Here is an 18,726-nt window from a genome sequence, read left to right as displayed (position 1 = left end):
AGTGGTACAGTAACTGCCAAAAATCATAGAAGCAGTCAGGGTTGGAAGGGACCACAAGGATCATCTAGTTCCAACCCCTCTGCCATGGGTAGGGACACCTCACACTAGATCAGGCTGGCCAGAGCCAGCCTGATCCGAGTAAGACCCTTGTGGTGAAGTAGGTAAAATCCACTTCTATTATTACTTACTTCATCTATGTTACACTGATTACCTCAAATATAAATATGGAGACATAAGTCTTCTGAAAAAAATCATATGGCAGAAGATGCAGCAGCAGAGCTGTGAAGTGCACACCCAGGTAATGCATGATGCCATGAATGATATCACTTAAACATTTGTAAAATGTAAAGCTTTTCTGAGCTCTTCTTCCCCTGGGACTTGAACTCTCGTTGAACAAGCAGTTCAAAGCTCACCACTGATAAAAACCTTCCCCAACAGAAGAGTGACAGTGACTCTTTTTTAGGTAGTCAAGTGCTTGATCCTCCACCACCAAAAAACACCCACATGACTGCCTCCAGGTATCCATGTGACCTCCTTGTCCATAACTCTCCCATGTTTGGAGCAAGAGGAGATCTAATGATAATGAACTATCTTGAAAAAGGAATTGCAAACTATGTCCCAGACCCTGCAATCAATTATTCATGTGAATAACTTTGAACTCAGCAGGAGTACCCATAGGCATAAACTTACAAGGGAAACGGTTGGCAGGATCAAGACCCACAACACAATGTACAAACCCTCTGTGACCCTTGTTTTAATTTTCCCCCTTTTTGTCTTTGTTATTGTCCAATTTCACTTACTGTTGCATTTCCTACTTCCAGTTGGGAGTAAGAGAAGATGCTATGCCAGAAGATTCAGTATTCAGTATTCCTAAGGTTGGAAGAAACCTCAAAGATCATCGAGTCCAACCTGTCACCACAGACCTCATGACTAGAGTAGGGAGGCCAGTACTGCCCACTGCAGGCTTGAACTCACAAACCTTCCCATTAAGGGTCTTATGTGCTACCAACTGAGCCACACAGCTGTTACATTCAGCTAGAAGAGAAAACATTAAAAATATCTCAAAAAAATAAAGTATTTACAGACCAATTTTATACTTCCAAGGGCACCATGGTAGTTCAAAGAACCTTTGTAATGGAACAGAGGAAGAAAGGCAAGTTACTAGCCCACTGAAATAGTCCTAACTTCCCTCAGCGTAACAAATATCATCTTTCTTCAAGACATTAACCAACCTCACCCAGATAATGCTGCAGAGCCCTCTAGATGCAGAACGTTCTAGGTCGATATGCCATGTAGCCCTCAGGCCTATCACAACAAGAGAAAGGACTTCTCTTACAGTCTTCCTCCCAAAGAAAACAGGCTCAAACACCCCTGGGCCAAGTCGATGTCACTTCTAGAAAATCCTCTAAAAAATTAGGGAGTAGATGAGATGACTTGCTCTTGATAAGACACAACCTAAACATATAAAAGCTATTGTATGCATCTCATACTTTGAAATATACAAACTTACAACTTAAGAAACAGATTGATAAGTCAGAGGAATTAATGCTTCACTTCCAGGTTAAAGGTGATGAGATAAAAGCAAAGCAGAAGAAAATTCACAAATAAAGACTTTGTAGGGCAAGGTTATAAAAAAAAAAAAGAAATTAAAAGAGATAATGTTAGGATTGTTGGTGTTGCTGAAGAGTAGAAAAGGAAATACATATCAAGCTTGAAACTCAAGTAGACCTTCACTTTAATGGCACTGAGAGGGAAAAAGGTAGAGTACCTGCCAGCTTCTGCAAGATAACTGACCTAGGATAATTATCACTTAACATACTTGGATGCGTAACTGCACATGAATTGCTCAGGAGAGTTGGAACATGTGACAAGCTACAAAGGGAAGACATATTCCTTTACAGAACTGTTCCAAGAGTGCTGAAAATATATACTATCCATGGCACTGGCCACAGCAAAATACAAACCATGAGATGCCTCATGAAAGGTTTAGCTACTCTACACAAGCTGCATGATAGACATGGACAGTTTCCAAGATTCAACTCTGACAACAGCCTCTGTTAAACAAAGTCACTTCAAGCTTTTGTTGGGTTAATAAGCAAAAGAATTCCAACTGAGGTTAAGGTACAGGTTATAGTTATTTCCATGGGGTGAGACTACATACTGCCCTGTTCAAATGTCCACACACAGGGAGGATGATAATAAACTGACAAAAGTTATGAAAAGAGGTGCTTGGATGATTAAACACATGCCTTATGGTGACATTTCTTAGCCTAACAACAAAGAGCTGGAGTTATGGTTTCAACAAATGTAGAGCAGCACTACCTCAAGAATTTTTATAAACATCCCTTCATTACCTCAACTTGCAGAGGGACCTCGACCGACTGGACAGATGGGCAGAGTCTAATGGCATGGCATTTAACAAGTCCAAGTGCCGGGTGCTGCACTTTGGCCACGGCAACCCCATGCAGAGCTACAGGCTGGGGTCAGAGTGGCTGGAGAGCTGCCAAACAGAGAGGGACCTGGGGGTGCTGATTGACACCCATCTAAACATGAGCCAGCAGTATGCCCAAGTGGCCAAGAAGGCCAAGGGCATCCTGGCCTGTATTAGGAATAGTGCGGCCAGCAGGAGCAGGGAGGTCATTGTGCCCCTGTACTCTGCATTGGTTAGGCCACACCTTGAGTACTGTGTCCAGTTCTGGGCCCCTCAGTTTAAGAAGGACATTGAGACACTTGAACGTGTCCAGAGAAGGGCAACAAGGCTGGGGAGAGGCCTTGAGCACAAGCCCTATGAGGAGAGGCTGAGGGAGCTGGGATTGTTTAGCCTGGAGAAGAGAAGGATCAGGGGTGACCTCATTGCCCTCTACAACTACCTGAAAGGTGGTTGTAGACAGGAAGGGGTTGGTCTCTTCTCCCAGGCAACCAGCACCAGAACAAGGGGGCACAGTCTCAAGCTGTGCCAGGGGAGGTTTAGACTCAAAGTGAGGAGAAAGTTCTTCACTGAGCGAGTTGTTCGTCATTGGAATGGGCTGCCCAGGGAGGTGGTGGAGTCGCCGTCCCTGGAGGTGTTCAAGAGGAGATTGGATGTGGCACTTGGTGCCATGGTCTAGTTGTGAGGTCTGTTGAGACAGGTTGGACTCGATGATCCTTGGGGTCTCTTCCAACCTTAGCTATACTGTGATACTGTAACTTAGCACACAAAAGTGTAAGAAAAAACAAAGTCTGAAAGTCAGAAGTAGTCCAAAAAAATCAAGCCAACCATAAGGCAGATGTTTTAAAGGGAGGAAAACTAACCATCAAAATGTTGCAGGTATTACAGGGCAGAATCTCCATCACTAGAAATGTTTCAGTACAGATGGGCTGTCAAGAGTTTGGTGGGGGAAGGTTTCTTTGTGAGTTTTGGTTTATTTTTGGTAAGTTCAGGTAATTGTTTGGGCCTGCAAGACTGAAAGAAGTTAGAAGAAATGGGTCACAGAAGGGGCGTCTTCTGGTTGTGCATTTTTCATGTTGAATGTATGAAAAAAACCCAACTTCTGCAAAACTCCAGTGTGTAGCTGAATGACATCTGTAACATTTGGGGTTTCTTCCTTTCCTCCATTGTTTCCTTTTCAGCTGCCGAGTATGTCCCTGAAGATAGCCAGTGGTTAAGCTTTACATGCTTCCTGGCACAATCCCTCCTCCTAATTATCAAAACTAAAAAAATACAAAGACCAGTCCGCCTCCCCGATAGTAAAAAGAGCATAAAGAAGCATTCATAATTGTACACTATTCTCATTTTAGTTCTTATGCTGGTTTGAGGTAAATGGAAACACTCCAAATCACTCTGCATCTTTGATGCTGCAATACCAACCAGTGCTTTTGGAATCACAAACAGTTGCTTCGTCAGGGATGGTATTAAACATTTGAACATTTATTAGACTACATGAGCCAAAGCCATAGCCAGCACCAGCAACCACATGGACACAAGCAAACTTTATCAGAAAGAAAAGCTCTTCTCTTTGGGGGCTTATTTAAGCCTCTGAGAAGAGATTATCTTCTAATATATCACTATTCCGCTGAAACTGTAAATAATGCAGTAGTGAAGATTATTCCAAGATCAGACTGCAAGCATAGCAATTTGGACATCTCTTATTTGGGAGATGAGTGTCCTAGGCAGGTAGGGAAGATAAGCTCCTTCTTTTGGTTATGGGTTTTGTGACCTTTAGCATTGATGAATCAGAGACTACTGAACTCATGAAACCCACCTGGAGTATTCCATCCAGTTCTAGTGCCCCCTGCACAAGAAGGATATTGAACTATTGAGATGGGTTCAGAGGAGGGCCATGAAGATGATCAGAGGGCTGAATCACCTCCCCTACAAGGACAGGCTGCAAGAGGTAGGGCTGTTCAGCCTAGAGAACATTTTGAGAAGACCTTCTGGTGGCCTTTCAGTATGTGAAGGGGGCTTACAAGAAAGCAGAGAAAGGCTTCTTGTGATAGGACAAGAAGGAATGGATTTAAGCTTAAGGAGCATAGGTTTAGATCAGGTACTAGAAACAAACTCTGTAGAGTGAGGGTGGTGAGACACTAGAACCGGCTGCCCAGGAAGGTTATGGATGTCCTCTCCCTGGAGGTGCTCAACACCAGATTGGACAAGGCCTTGAGCAACCTGGTCTAGTAGAAGATGTCCTTGCCCATTGCAGGGAGGCTGGAACTAGATGATCTTTAAGGTCCGTTCCAACCCAAACCATTCTATGATTCTATGAACTACATAGTTTTGGATCCCTGACAAATGCAGGATTTTAAGACACAGCAAATTCTTATATGACAGAGCCACAGCATACTCTCTAGCAACAGAAAACAAAAATCTTTGTAAAGGCTAAAGAAAAATTGACACCTGTACTTTAAATGTTTGCATTTATAAGGATGATCATGTCAAAACAGCACAAACTCTGAAACAAATGAGGTAATAGCTTAGAAAATGTTAGAAAATTAGGACTGTTTTATTTTGCCTTAAGTAAAAATTAGAGAGAGCGTAGAGAAGCAGATAAATTCATAATGCATAGACTAAACCAGAAACCTATGCTCAGGTTCAGTTAATTCCTCCTTGTTTTTTCACTGGGGGGAAAAAAAAACAACAAAACACACACCCAACAACCACACCACCACAAAAACACCAGCCTGGAAAGAACACCTGGGAGCCTGTCTGAATTTCACAAAAATAGACCTAACTGTGAGAAGAATGCTAAGTCCCAAAGCACCAATGGATTTACAGTTGAGTTTTATTTAATAACCCACAGGCTCTCTGATAAGCTTAATGAGGCCAAAAGAGCAGTATCTCACCTCTGACCATGCAACAGGCAACAATTTTTGTTACGCAGGCTTAGGAAAAGATCCTGCTGACTCTGCATATTGGAAGGCTATTTCATTGATAAATTATGACATGACCATTCCTGCCAGAGCCTAAGTCATCAGCTGGAAGATGTTATTACTCAAATTATTCACGTAAATCAGGTCAGGTTGATTACAAGTCAGCTTTGGACAGACTTCCTCAGGCCATTCATTGATACAAGTACAATTTCACAGTACTCAAGAAAAAGCCTTTGGGAGACTTTCTGCTAGATTCTTTCCTTAGATTCAGCAGGCATGTTCTTAGCATTTCTTACTGGTGTACCATTTGGCAGCCACTGTTGACTAGAGCGGATTAAGCTGCTTTACTCTCACTCCTCTGACCTGCATGCTTACTTGCCTTGTTACAAAGCAGGACTGCTCCATCCCCACTGTTGTTGAGTCAGCACTGGTACCACTAAAATGAACAGCTCAGGCATTTGGAGAGCACAACATGGAGTTGAAATTGACCACATAAAATGACATCAGCACTACCAACTGCTCATTTGAACCTGCTAGACTCAATTCTTGAACTCTCGAAGTTCAGTCTCCAAACTATTGAACAGTTTCAGTTCTTGAGAAGATTACTGGACTAAGAACAAGCCTTTGAAGGGACTTCCAATAGCTATTCCAACTGCCAGGTAAATTTATATCTAGGAATTACAGTTTGGGGTAATTTAAAACACATGCCTCAGTTATCATACCAATCACAGATAAATGAGCTCCATCTCCATAAAATTTCATAAAATCGTGCTTCAGTGAAACTGTTTAAGCAGCTTACATTTCCAGCCAACTTCATTACTATGCTCTCCAAACTAAGATAGCCTTTCCTGCTGCAGTGTGGTATTGTTTTCAAAGATGTTTTTCCAAAGCGATTTGCTGTTCGTGTGGATATTCATCTAAGACCTTGTCCTCACCACGACTTTTGAAGCCAGATTCAGAGATGCCTGACAAGAAGACAGAGGCTGAAAAAGTCATACATTCCAATGAGCTTGATGAAAAGAGATGAGAGAGTAAGGAGATTTTACTACTGAAAGAATGATTGAAAGGCTTTGACCTAAGCATAAGAGACAGTTCTGCAACCTCAAACTGCCTACTCCAAGGAAAGAAGGCTTGCTTCTGATGCTCAGGGACCATCTTCTTTCCAGAACAGGGAAATGCCCATGTCCTTGTTTTAACAACGACCGGCTGAAAAACAGTAGTGAAGATTCCTGGATCTGGGATAGCATTACGAACACCTTGTAACTAGTTCAAAATGTAGTCTTCTGAACTACCGTTTATAAAGATTTGGGGTTTTGTAGATATCAAACATTACAGCTAGTGCTGGGTCCTTACACTGCTCACTTGGTCCACTGAAGTCCCTGCCCTTGACATTAACAGAGCTTCATATCAGCAGGATATCAGCAATGGCTTCCGCCAGCTCTCTCACCACTCACAGGTGCATTCCATTAAGACCCACAGACTTGTGGATATCCACTTCATTTAATTGATCTCTAACTTGATCCTCCTCAACCAAGGGGAAGTCTTCCTTCTTCCAGGCTTTTTTGTATTTTCTTCAAGGTCAGGAACTCCTAAAGGCCCACCTGAGCAGTGGAGACTGAAGCAAAGCAAGCATTCAGTAACTTCACCTTGTCTGCAGCTTTTGTCACCATGGCACCTGCCTCCAAACACAGGGCCACATTTTCTCTAGCTTTCCTTTTGCCTTGGATACACTTGAAGAAACCCTTCCTGCTGACCTTAACATCCCTTGCCAGTTTCAGTTGCATAGTTCATTTCATTCCTGAATACTGACAGCACTTTTGTAATCACCCCAAGTGGTCAGTCTCTTGTTCCACATACTGTAAACTTTCCTTCACTCAAGCTTTTTGAGACGTTCCCTTCTCAACCATGCAGTTCTCCTGCTTCCCTTGCCTGATTTCTTCCTCTTACAAATACACTGATCCTGAGCTCGGATGACATGGTTCTTGAACATCAACCAGCTGTCTTGAGCCCCACTACTTTCCAGAGCCATGACCCACAGAATTTCTCTAAGCAGTTTCTTGAAGACAACAAAGTTAACCCATCTAAGTCCAAAGTTACAATCCTGCTTGCTGTTTTGTGGCTATTATGCATGATCCTGAACACTGTCTTCTCATGATCACTATTGCCAAGGCTGCCCTCCAATCCTAATGTCCTCCACTAGCCCTTCTTTGTCAGTCCTAGATCCAAAAGTACATCTCTCCTTGATGGTTTCTCCACCATGGAAGTCAAAAACTTAATACAATGGAGAAACCTTTGGGACTACACGTGCTTAGCTGTGTGGCCTTTCCAGCAGGCATCAGGGTAATTCAAGTCCCAAATGAGAGCCAAGGCCTGTGATTGGGAGGCTATTTTCAGGTGTTTGTAGAAAAACTCATCAACTTCCCAATCCTGATCAGGTGGTCTTTAATAAGCACCACAACAGTGTCTCTCACATTAGCCTGCTCCTTAATCCTGACCCACAAGCTTTCAACTCACTCTTCATCAGTCCCAAAGGAGTGCTTTATATATTCTAGTTGCTCCTTCACATAAAGAGCAACTCCTTCACCTCACCTTGCCAGCCTGCCTTTTTTTAAAAGGACATGGCAGCTATAAGAGCATCCCAGTCATGTGAGTTATCCTACCAGTTTCAGAAATTTAAGTGAACCTGCCTTGGCAGTGGGTCTGGACTCGATGTCCAGAGGTCCCTTCCAACCCCTACCATACTGTGATACTGTAATTGCAATGAGATTATGGCCCTGTGACTACCCAGAGATCTCCAATTCTTCCTGCCTATTCCCTTCCAGAACATCATACCAGTTATGTAACAGCATCTGGGAAGAAGGGGGAGTCAATGGACAGACATCTGCAGTGGCTGCTGCACCAGGCAGAAGCCACTTGCCACTGCCCCCTGCCCTGTAGGTTCACAAAGGATGTTAGGGTTTGGAAGGGACCTCCAAAGATGAAGTCCAACCCCCTTGCCAGAGTAAGGCCATAGAATCTAGTGCAGGTTGCCCAGGAATGCATCCAGATGGGTCTTGAATGTCTCCAGAGAAGACGACTCCACAATCTCTGTGGGGAGCCTGTTCTGCAACTCTCACAGTGAAGAAGATCCTCCTCATGTTGAAGTGGAGCTTCCTGTGCTGTAGTTCGTATTCACTGCCCCTTGTCCTACCACAGGGTGCAACTGAGCAGAGCCTGACCCCTCCCTCTTGCCACCCAGTCCCCAGATATTTATAAACATTTATTAAAGCCCCTCTCACTCTTCTTCTCTCCATGTTGCCACATTCAGTCAAGCAGAGAGAGAACAGGGAGCTTTCTGTTGCAGGAGTTTCTATCTTGAAAAGTAAAATAGAATTCCAAGCATCAATCTCTCAGCCCTCAGCCTGCTTACCTCCTCTCTGAGCTCCATCACAAAGCAGAGGCGCTCCTCCACCTGGCCACACCTCCCACAGGCTGCTCACCACCGCCACCCGACATCGGCGTTAACAGCAGGGCACGCCCTGCAGCGTGGCTGGCAGCGTGTACTTCACAAGAGCCCCGTCTGTAACGCAGCATCAGAGCTGGTGGGAACAGGGCTCAGGGATGACATCTTCTTCTGCTGTGTGGTTACCATTGCCATCGGCGCCCGCCCGTGCAAACTGCTGCGCCCTGCTCGCCCGCCCAGGGATCCTGCCCTTGGTGTGGTGTTCACAGGTGACACGCACTCAGTGATTGCGCGGTTCGCGCGCAGCGTCCCGGTCGCTGCACTCGCAAGAGGCTTTCAGGAGGGGCCAGAGCCCCCACCAGTGACCGTTGGGGCGTTAACGCCTTTTTTAGATCTGCCCTCTGCAGTGTTAGCTACACCTGTGCCGCCTCAGCAGCCCGCCCACGATCAACCGGCTCCCAGCATAGGCCGGTCACTTTCCCGGCTTCAAAAAGCCCCACTCCCTCACCAAAAGAGCATTTGTCGGCCCTTTTGCCTCAAATCCTTTCCTAGGTGCGGGTTTACCTGCTACGAGAGCTGGCAAGTGACCGGGGGGAGTGGCCACGTTAACCACTCGCTTGTGTCTGCCGCCCGCGGTGCTGGCGCCGCCCGCGCCGCCTCAGCAGCCCTGCCACGAGCCGCCGGCTCCCAGCACAGGCCAGCCGCTTTCCCGGCTTCAAAAAGTGCCCCAAAACAGCCTTTTGCCGACCCTTATTGCCTCGAATTCTTTCTCCCGTGCAGAATTACCTGCCAGTAGAACTGGTCTTCTCGGCAAGGGACCGCTGTCCCCCCTAACGCCTCGTTTAGATCTGCCGCCGGTGGTGCGGGCAGCGCCCGCGCTGCCTCAGCAGTGGGCTCACGAGCTGCTGATTCCCGGTTCAGGCGAGCCGCTTTTCCCGGCTTCAGAACGCGCCCCGTAGGAGGTCTTCGCCTGCTGGAAGAGCTCCTTGCCGGCCTGTTCTGTTTTGTTGGGGTTTTTTTGGCGATACTCTATTCCCTTCCCCAGCGCGCGTTGAACTGCCGCTGCCACTGCCGCCGCTGTCCTGGCCGAGTGGCCGGCCGGCCGTTGACGCCTCGCTTAGCTCAGGCGCCGCGAGCTGCCGGCACGGGCCAGCCGCTGTCCCGGCTTCAAGAAGCGCCCCGAAGTCAGCCTTTCGCCGGCCCCGATTGCCTCGAGCTCATTCTGCAGCGCGGGCTGACCCGCCACTGGATCTGGTCTGCTCGGTGAGAAGCACACATGACTACAAAGTGACAGCTTCGTGCAGAGTAGTGCAGTTTGCACAGAACAATTTGTCCAAAAGCAGGTTTGCTCATTACAGGACTGCTCAAAAACTTGTATAACACTTAAGCGATTTCCTTCATTCTTCTTTCTTTTTTACAGAATCACAGAATCGCCAAGGTTAGAAGAGACCTCAAAGATCATCGAGTCCAACCTGGCACCACAGACCTCATGACTAGACCACAGCACCAAGTGCCACATCCAATCCCCTCTTGAACACCTCCAGGGATGGTGACTCCACCACCTCCCTGGGCAGCACATTCTAATGACGAACGACTCTCAGTGAAGAACTTTCTCCTCACCTCGAGCCTAGACTTCCCCTGGTGCAGCCTGAGACTGTGTCCTCTTGTTCTGGTTGCTTGAGTGAAGAGACCAAACCCCACCTGGCTACAACCTCCCTTTAGGTAGTTGTAGACAGCAAGAAGGTCTCCCTTGAGCCTCCTCTTCTCCAAGCTAAACCATCCCAGCTCCCTCAGCCTAATTTGCCTGCATTTGTCCATGCTACTGTAGTTTATGGAAAAAGAGGAGGGAATCCATATCAGTAAGAACTTTGGGGGTGTTATACCTACACCTTTAACTTGAGGTAAACCCCCTCCTCCCAGCCAAAATGTACTCTGAGCTTAGACCCTAATTTTGATTAAACTACGACAATAATTTTCTAAACTACAGGAATCCTGGTATAAATTTGAACCTGTCAGTGCACTTAAAAGAATTGGTGAGGTAGAAGAGAAATCAAAGCAGGATACAGTCAAATCTTCATCCCACTGTGTCCCTATAGAGAACTCCATGACTCCAAGCTTTCAGTCCATAAGTTCAGAGATGTAGAAAATGCCATACCATGCTCTTTGGTCCCCTGAGGCCTGGCACTGTGTTTGCTTGCTCCTCTTCAGCAATGTTGAAAGTCCCTCATACTTCCCCCATCCTCCAGAGTCTTTTCTCCCTGAACAGCCTCATTTGCTCACAGGAGAGAAAGAATCTCCTACTCCCCTCACCAAGGGTTTGCTCTGGTCCTTAAGTCTTTTCCTACAGGACCGTGACCAAACACTCCACATCCTAGCTTTCGTAGTCCGGATGATAGAATAGAATAAACCAGGTTGGAAGAGACCTTCAAGATCATCACGTCCAACCCATCAACCAATCCAACCCACCTAAACAACTAACCCATGGCACCAAGCACTCCATCAAGTCTCCTCCTGAAAACCACCAATGATGGCGACTCCACCACCTCCCCGGGCAGCCCATTCCAATGGGCAATCACTCTCTCTGTATAGAACTTCTTCCTAACATCCAACCTAAACCTCCCCTGGCACAGCCTGAGACTGTGTCCTCTTGTTCTGGTACTGGCTGATGCTCCTATTTGACGAAAAGGCACTAACACAAAGTTGCAGTGACTCTGTTGAGAAGAGGAATTAAAAATATTATAATTGCTGGTAAATTATTTTCATACTCTTCATTCCATCATCTCATATGTGACTGTCAACTAATACTCTCAGGACGCTAGAAGCAACAGCCAACTCCCACAGATGGCAAAATGCATACACAGTTCAGTGGCAGAAGTCTGTCACACCTTTAAATGAGTTTGATACTGCTCCCACTTCAGAACAGAACTTTTCCTGATGAAGCTACAGTGAACTGAGAAAATAAGTAATACCTGTAAAGTGCTCAAATGATGGTATTGCCATAATTAAATATATTTGTTTCCTTTTTCACAGTTGAGATCCCTGTTTAGTCACAATTCCTTTCACTGAAGTTGATAACTTTCAAACCACTTCACTCTTAGCAGTCTCCTATTCTTAACCTTTCCACTAAAATGTATGGTTGGAAATGACACAGTAGTGTTTAAAACAAGCAAAAAAGAAATATATATAGTATTGTTCTGTTCACTCTACAGTTACTGGTCAGCACTGAGAAGAGCCTAGCTCCATCTTCTGTGTACCCTTCCTTCAGTTGTTTGTAGACATTCATAAGACCCTGCTTGAGCTTGCTCTTCCTCAACTCTCTCAGTCTTTCCTCATAGGAAAGATGCTGAAGTCCTGTAATTATCTTTATGGACCTTTGTTAGACTCTCTCCATTATGTCTGTGTCTCTCTTGTAGTGAGAAGCCTAGAATGGGACACAACATGAAGGCAGAGCCCTGATATGCAAAAATGGGTGTGGTGGTAACTATTGTAAGAAGTCTTTCAAATTACAATAAACACTATCAAGTATGGTGACTATACAAGGTGAGCCTGGGTTTGGGTTGTCGGTTTGGTTTAGATTGAAAGCATCTATATGTATTGGCAGGAACTGATGGATACAAAACAGTGAGATGCATTCACTCCTCATCAGTCTGTTCCAAAGAAAGTACAGATCACTGCAAACAGGTTGTGGTAACATAATCTGGAAAGACAGAAACAAAAAGATTTTGTTCTTCCCTACAAAGTACTCGTGACAATATCATTTTCTGTGATTAGAAAGGCAGTAATGCAAGAGCCCAAGAACACCTTCTGGTCGGCCACAATGACAAATCATGGGCATGGATGGATCTATGCCTGCAACACAGTAGCAGAGGACAAAGCACTGAGAAGGGAACAAAATCTGTCACTTCTCAACTTTCTAGTCATCCAAACATCCCATTGAACAACACATTTCTATTTTTTGCCTGCTCCACACCATGTCTTCAATCTCATGTCTTGGATGGCTTGGTGTTTGACAGTGAAGCCTAGAAAGTCAAAGAGTTTCTCCTGATTAAGACAGTGAGGATCTTACTTCAAAGATCTATTAAAACAAAATAAATTGAGTCACTGTAAAAGGCAACTGCCACCATGCTGGGTTTATGATTCCGGCAGCTACTTCCAATATTAAGGAGGAGGAAACAGGATGACAGAGGCCTTTCTGTAAATACCACACAGACACTTCCAGCCTTTTGTTAACATTCAGAAGAGTTTCTCAATGGTCTCAAAGGAGAGAACAAACAAGAATAGTATTAATTCTATTGCAACTACATCAGTTGCTGCTGGTGACAGCGATGCAGGAAAAGAAAAGTGACCTTCCCTCCTCTGCCTTCTGCTCATCAGCAGTATAAAGGCCTAGAAAGACAGAGAAAATATAACATGAGAAGTCACATCACTATAGCCAGATGCAAGGATAAAAGAGTATCATTTCAGTATATGTCCCATTAGACAAACTTTTGTTAAATACTACTCATTTGTGTTATTTGTAGCATGCTAAAATATATTAGCAAATAGGAGTACACTTGTTATTCCAATTAGTTTCTGTGCCTTGCCTGGAAGATACAGATTTGAGATCTAGTAACAAAAATGGGATAAACAATTCTTTTGTTGAAAGGACGATGAACTAATTTGGTACAAAGTTGATTAAAATAAGCAGAAATCACTCCTTTCTAGTCTGGCATTTTGGCTAATTCTGTGGGACACTGAACACCCAGCTTACAGTCTTTTTAGCCCCAAGCAGAAGACATGAGAGATAAAATCCCCAGCAGGAGGTAATGTAATATGACCTCATTGGGGCTTTCCTGCAGAGATAATACACAAGTTTTTGATCATGACATGGCACCCTGCAAAAATACGAGATAGCTAGGATTTGCTAAAAATGTTATGTACATGAGCGTGGCTTTTTTGCTGCAGAAGTGCCAATATTACACAGAGTTATTATTGCAATACTAGTGGGAGAATTGTATAATATATACTTGATCCCTATAATATAAAAACTAAGCATGCACACACATTAAAACAAACACAACAAACCAACCACAACAAACCCCAAAAGCACAACAACACAAAACCACCCCACCTTGAATTCTAGGGTTGCTTTTAAAGGAAGAAATTACAATTTAGCACCCAGATGCCACTAAAAACCAAGAGAAGTTCAGCACCCAGATCTGACTAGGCTAAAATGTTTATGTGCATTTACATGCTCTTTTAATTGCAGATAAACAGGAAGAGTCACAGATGAGCCTGGATCACAACTTAAATACCACAAGATTAATATGCTCCAGCTAGAGCTTTTGTTTTATTGTAAACAAACATCTCTTGCCCTGCTCTGTCTGTTTTAAGATGAAGACTGTATGGTGAGAAATGCCCATTTAATAGCACACTGTTCCTAAGATACCCATACCTCTGGGAGCAATGCTGCAAAATGTACACCATATTCTTCAACTCTGACACGGAGGGGATTGCCAGAGAGCTCAACACAGAGCGGTTGGGTCATCACAGTTACCCACTCTGCCTCTCCACTCACAGTGCAGTCTCACCCTCCCTGGTGTGCCACAGCAACTGTTTATTTCACTGTTCTGTAAACCAGATCACTCAAATGCTTGGGGTTAAAAGTAACCCTGAAAAGTAACAGCAAAATAACTTCAATGACCTAGCTCACCGGTTCAGCTCTCACTGAGCTGTGTCAGCACAGCTGGGGGAGTTGGGATAGTGAACTGCAATGCAGTCTTCAGTACTTCCCAAGCATCCTCCCCAAACATAACAAGCAATTACACCATCCTGAGCCTCTGCAGCCTTGGAAGCTGTGTGTCTTTTACCAAGAATCCCCAAAACAATAAGGCTGTGTTTTGGCAATATAGTACACATATTTTCAGAGCTCATCATAGCTTTTGGATGGAGAGACTTGAAATCTGTGAATCAGGTATTCAATCACTCTGCCAGTTGTGACAGGTGAATTTTTAGCAGTTGGTTGTCTCAGCAGCCGTCTCTTGTCCTATAGCCAATGTGCAGCAGTTGTAACAATGCACTGTTAGCTGGTACTACAAATCTGTGCCCTACTTCAACAACAAAATGCAAATGGGAGCCTGTTCTTGACCCAAGCCAGATGCCTGTTGTGCAGCAATCCAGCTGCCCAGATCCTCTGCTTGGGAGCAGAGAATTACAGGCTGGGTGATGATGCTAGAGCGAAGGCTGCCTCATCCCCTCCGGTTGCCTTATGTCTGACTTGCCTGAGCCCTGGGTTAGCAGTGGCTGTGGCAGCAGGATGTGCACACAAGCCAGCAGTATGCACTCAATACCACATCAGCTTGGCTGTGGGAGCTCTCAGTACTGCTATGATACATTGTCTTGCAAGCTTGGGAAATGATTTCCATTGAGCTCTAAAGGTGCTTTTCTATAGAAATTTGCCCACTGTGTAACTGAGTGAAAGCACTGGATTGCCTCTAACAGGCAGCAAAGGCCAACTGGCAAAATCTTCTTGAGGAGTGAGAGCTGATGTGCTCTGCCACTCCAAAAGCTGTACTGGGAGAGGAACTCTTCCAGAAAAGGTAACGTTGCAGCTAGATTTTGTAGGAAGATGTAGCATTCCTAGAGCAGCTTCTGTGACAATTAGTTCCCAGTTTCAAACCAATCCTGCCATCAGCATGATCCAAATTCAGATGACTCGTTAGAAATAACAGGACAACCCCCCTCCACAGCCCTTAGGTAATTTCATGACATAAGCAGCACTTTGGGGAGATTACTTTGCACTTTCAGAAGCCAGCACTGAATATAGTAGCAGAAGTATTCACCTTCTTGACTGATGTGGAGCCTTTGTACATGCCACTTTCCATTTCAAGATGTTGGATCCCTGAATAGAGCTCACCTGTTTTTTCACCATAATATTCCCAATCCTTTCTTTTTCTGGGGATTATGCAGATTTCAAAAGGGAGAAATGTGTAGCCAGTTTTTCCCCTTGAGAAGTACCCAAGAAAAGGAATGGCTGTATCTTGTAAATCCCAAAGCAAGCCAGCATAAGCCAGTGAGGGCAAAGGGAGAATAAACCTGTAATGTCCTGCAGACAAAATGCAACAGTAAGAAAGGATCCTTTGTGTGTCCTCACTTTCTTACACACGTAAGAGATTCAATGCAGCCTTTAATTGCTGGTGGGGGTGGAGAAAATAGGAGGGTTGACGAAGAGTGCCAGGGAAAAAATAATGGAAACCTGACCAGTGACAGGAGCTGATTACTGTTGGCAGACTGTATAGGTTTCAAATTCATGCTGTGACTTAGGAAGTAAGTCCTGTCTGGGATGTATTTTTCTGGAATATCCCTAAGGAATATCTATCAGTGATTCATCTAAGCAGCCACTGGATATCATTACCACTCTACCAAAAATGAAGATAAAATAACAATCTGGAAGAAATAAAAGAAACAAGTGCCCCAGATTTTCTCTCAAACTGTAGCAAAGAGATCACAAGGGTGGGTAAAGAAAGGAGGGGGGAAGGAAAAGAGGGCTGAACTTTTCATCTGTGTGTCCTCAGTCTGCCTTTAAGCTATGCACATCTAGTTTACTATTGTCAGAAGCTACCACCACTGTACTTTATAGCTTTTAAAGAAAGAGATAATTGCCTTTTTTTCCAGTCACATGCTTACTAATACAGAACAATTTTTTTCCCCTAGCTCTACACAGTAGGACCTCCATCATTCAAAAGAGCATAGGCTTTGCTAGAGATCTTAATGCACTATCCAAAGCAAACACAATGCACAGAATCTGGCAGGTTCACATTTTTCAGTCCCTTTTGAAGTCGAATTTCTCTCTTTTTTTGTCAGATGAACCATGGCCAATTCTAAGGCCCCACCCTGACAGCTCCTATGGGTTATGTTCCTATTGGGTATCTGCAATATTAGGCTGCTTTTATGTCTCCAAACAGTTGCTGGATATTTTCCCTACCGTGATGTTTAGCTAATGCATAACAAATCATATGGGAGAAAATAGAAGAGGGAATTAATTCTAGCAAGAAAGATCCTTTTTATATTATTTATTTTGAGTCGAAAGCATGCCAAGAAACCTAATTTTATCCATTGCATCAGATACTCAGCTGGACCTCTAAGGATGGTTCACTAATTTACATCAGATGCCCCACAGGGTCTGTTTGATTTGCAAGTTTAAGTAGAAGATTGTTATGGAATTCACTGTTCTTATATATAAATATATAGCTGGTCCAAAGAGAATGTAAATATCTACCACAAACCAAATGCAGCCTAGGTTCTCTGAACCTTGCAGGAATTAATTGCAAGAATTACACTTTGGAGCTTTTAATGTAAGAGATAATTGCCTCTTTTTCTGTCATAGGCTTACTAATACAGAACTTTAGTTTCTCCCAGTCCTCCACAGTGGGACCTCCATAAGTCAAAGTAATGTAAACTGTGTGAGAGATGCTAATGTTAAGCACTACAAAAATATTCAAATGGGCTATACAGTATTTCAAGTGTGAAACAAAGCCTATGGGTTCAGGAAATATTTCTTCACCCGATTCAAGGAGAACATGTAAACAGAATTTTTTAACTCTTCATAGTCCACAGGGGACTTACTGTGGTGCTAATTCCCATAGCAACTGAAGCCATGATCCAACAAAGACATAAGACAGTTATTCCAGCCCTGGTGGGGACAACTCAGGTGCCCATAGTTCAATCTATTTCTAATTAACTTGCAGAGCTACAGCCTAGGTCAATGAACAAACATTTCCAACATGAATCCCAGAGCAGCTACTGTCTTTCCCTGTTTTAGCATGGGTTCTTGCTAGTCTGCTTATTTTCATTCAAGATGGTCTTTTCTTACAAAAGCCTACTTGCATTGCTCTAATTCCTGCTAAAATGTTTCCTGCCCTGCTAGAAGTTCTACTGAATAAGAGATTCTAAAGAGGATCATGTAAAGGATGTTTCGCTCTCTCCTTTTCAGTGCAGAACCTATTAACGGGAACTAGGTATATCCCACAGCGTTGCAGTTCCTAAAATAGCTACAGGAACAGGAGACAGTGAAATGAAGGAGCCAGTGTGTTAATTCTCTTGTGAATTGCTATCACAGTTTGCTGCTAATTGCAAAAGTAAATAAAAAAGGTCCTGACAATATGCTCTTTTCTAGAGGGAGGCTATTCTCCTTTAATGAAAAATTAAAGGTTGCTGCTTCTTCTTGTGACTGGAAATCCTTTACAGCAGAGAGAATGTTTCTCTCCATTTAAGGAAAAAAAAAAAAAAAAAGACCCAAAATAATACTAATAGCAGGCTGGGTAGCCAACTGAATCACACTTCATGGCAACCTGCAGTGAGGTGCCACACCCTTAAGGACTGTAGTCCTAATGTCATCCATAGGTGTTGTTATACAGCTCCATATGAAGTGGAGTCATAAAAAATTCTGCCAAGACTTTGGCTCCTAGTTTCTACAAGTTCCCTGAAAGGACCAGGACTTGGAAGACAGAGGATGTAGGATGACTGGACAACCATGTAAGTAACCCTGAAGGATGAGGATGAGGGGTTACAAGCAACCAGGATGGGAGCAGATGAGCTGGGAATGCTGTAGGCTCCTAGGAAAAGTGTATACATGTAGAAACACTGCACAGGCAGTCTTTCAGCTGCAACTGCACCTTCACTGGAAATTTAGACATCCACTTAAATTCAAAATACTCCTGCCTTCCTAAGATGCGGACTTAGATTAGCATCACTCTCCTACAGTAAGGCAATTTTCACATCCACAAGAGGTAGGGACAAGAAAGCTCTTAAAACGTTCTGGTCACTGGACGCCAAAACCTAGGATCATAAAGAGGTCTGTAATGACTAGTCCACTAGACAGCTTTAAAGATAGGCACAAGAAGCTGCGATTTCCACTTTTCAGACAGATATTATTGTGAAGAAGCAGATGAGAATAATTC

Source organism: Dryobates pubescens, chromosome 9 (assembly GCF_014839835.1).
Source record: "Dryobates pubescens isolate bDryPub1 chromosome 9, bDryPub1.pri, whole genome shotgun sequence".
Taxonomy (NCBI): Eukaryota; Metazoa; Chordata; class Aves; order Piciformes; family Picidae; genus Dryobates; species Dryobates pubescens.
The sequence above is the reverse complement of the archived record's forward strand: the minus strand, read 5'-3'. Positions refer to the sequence as shown.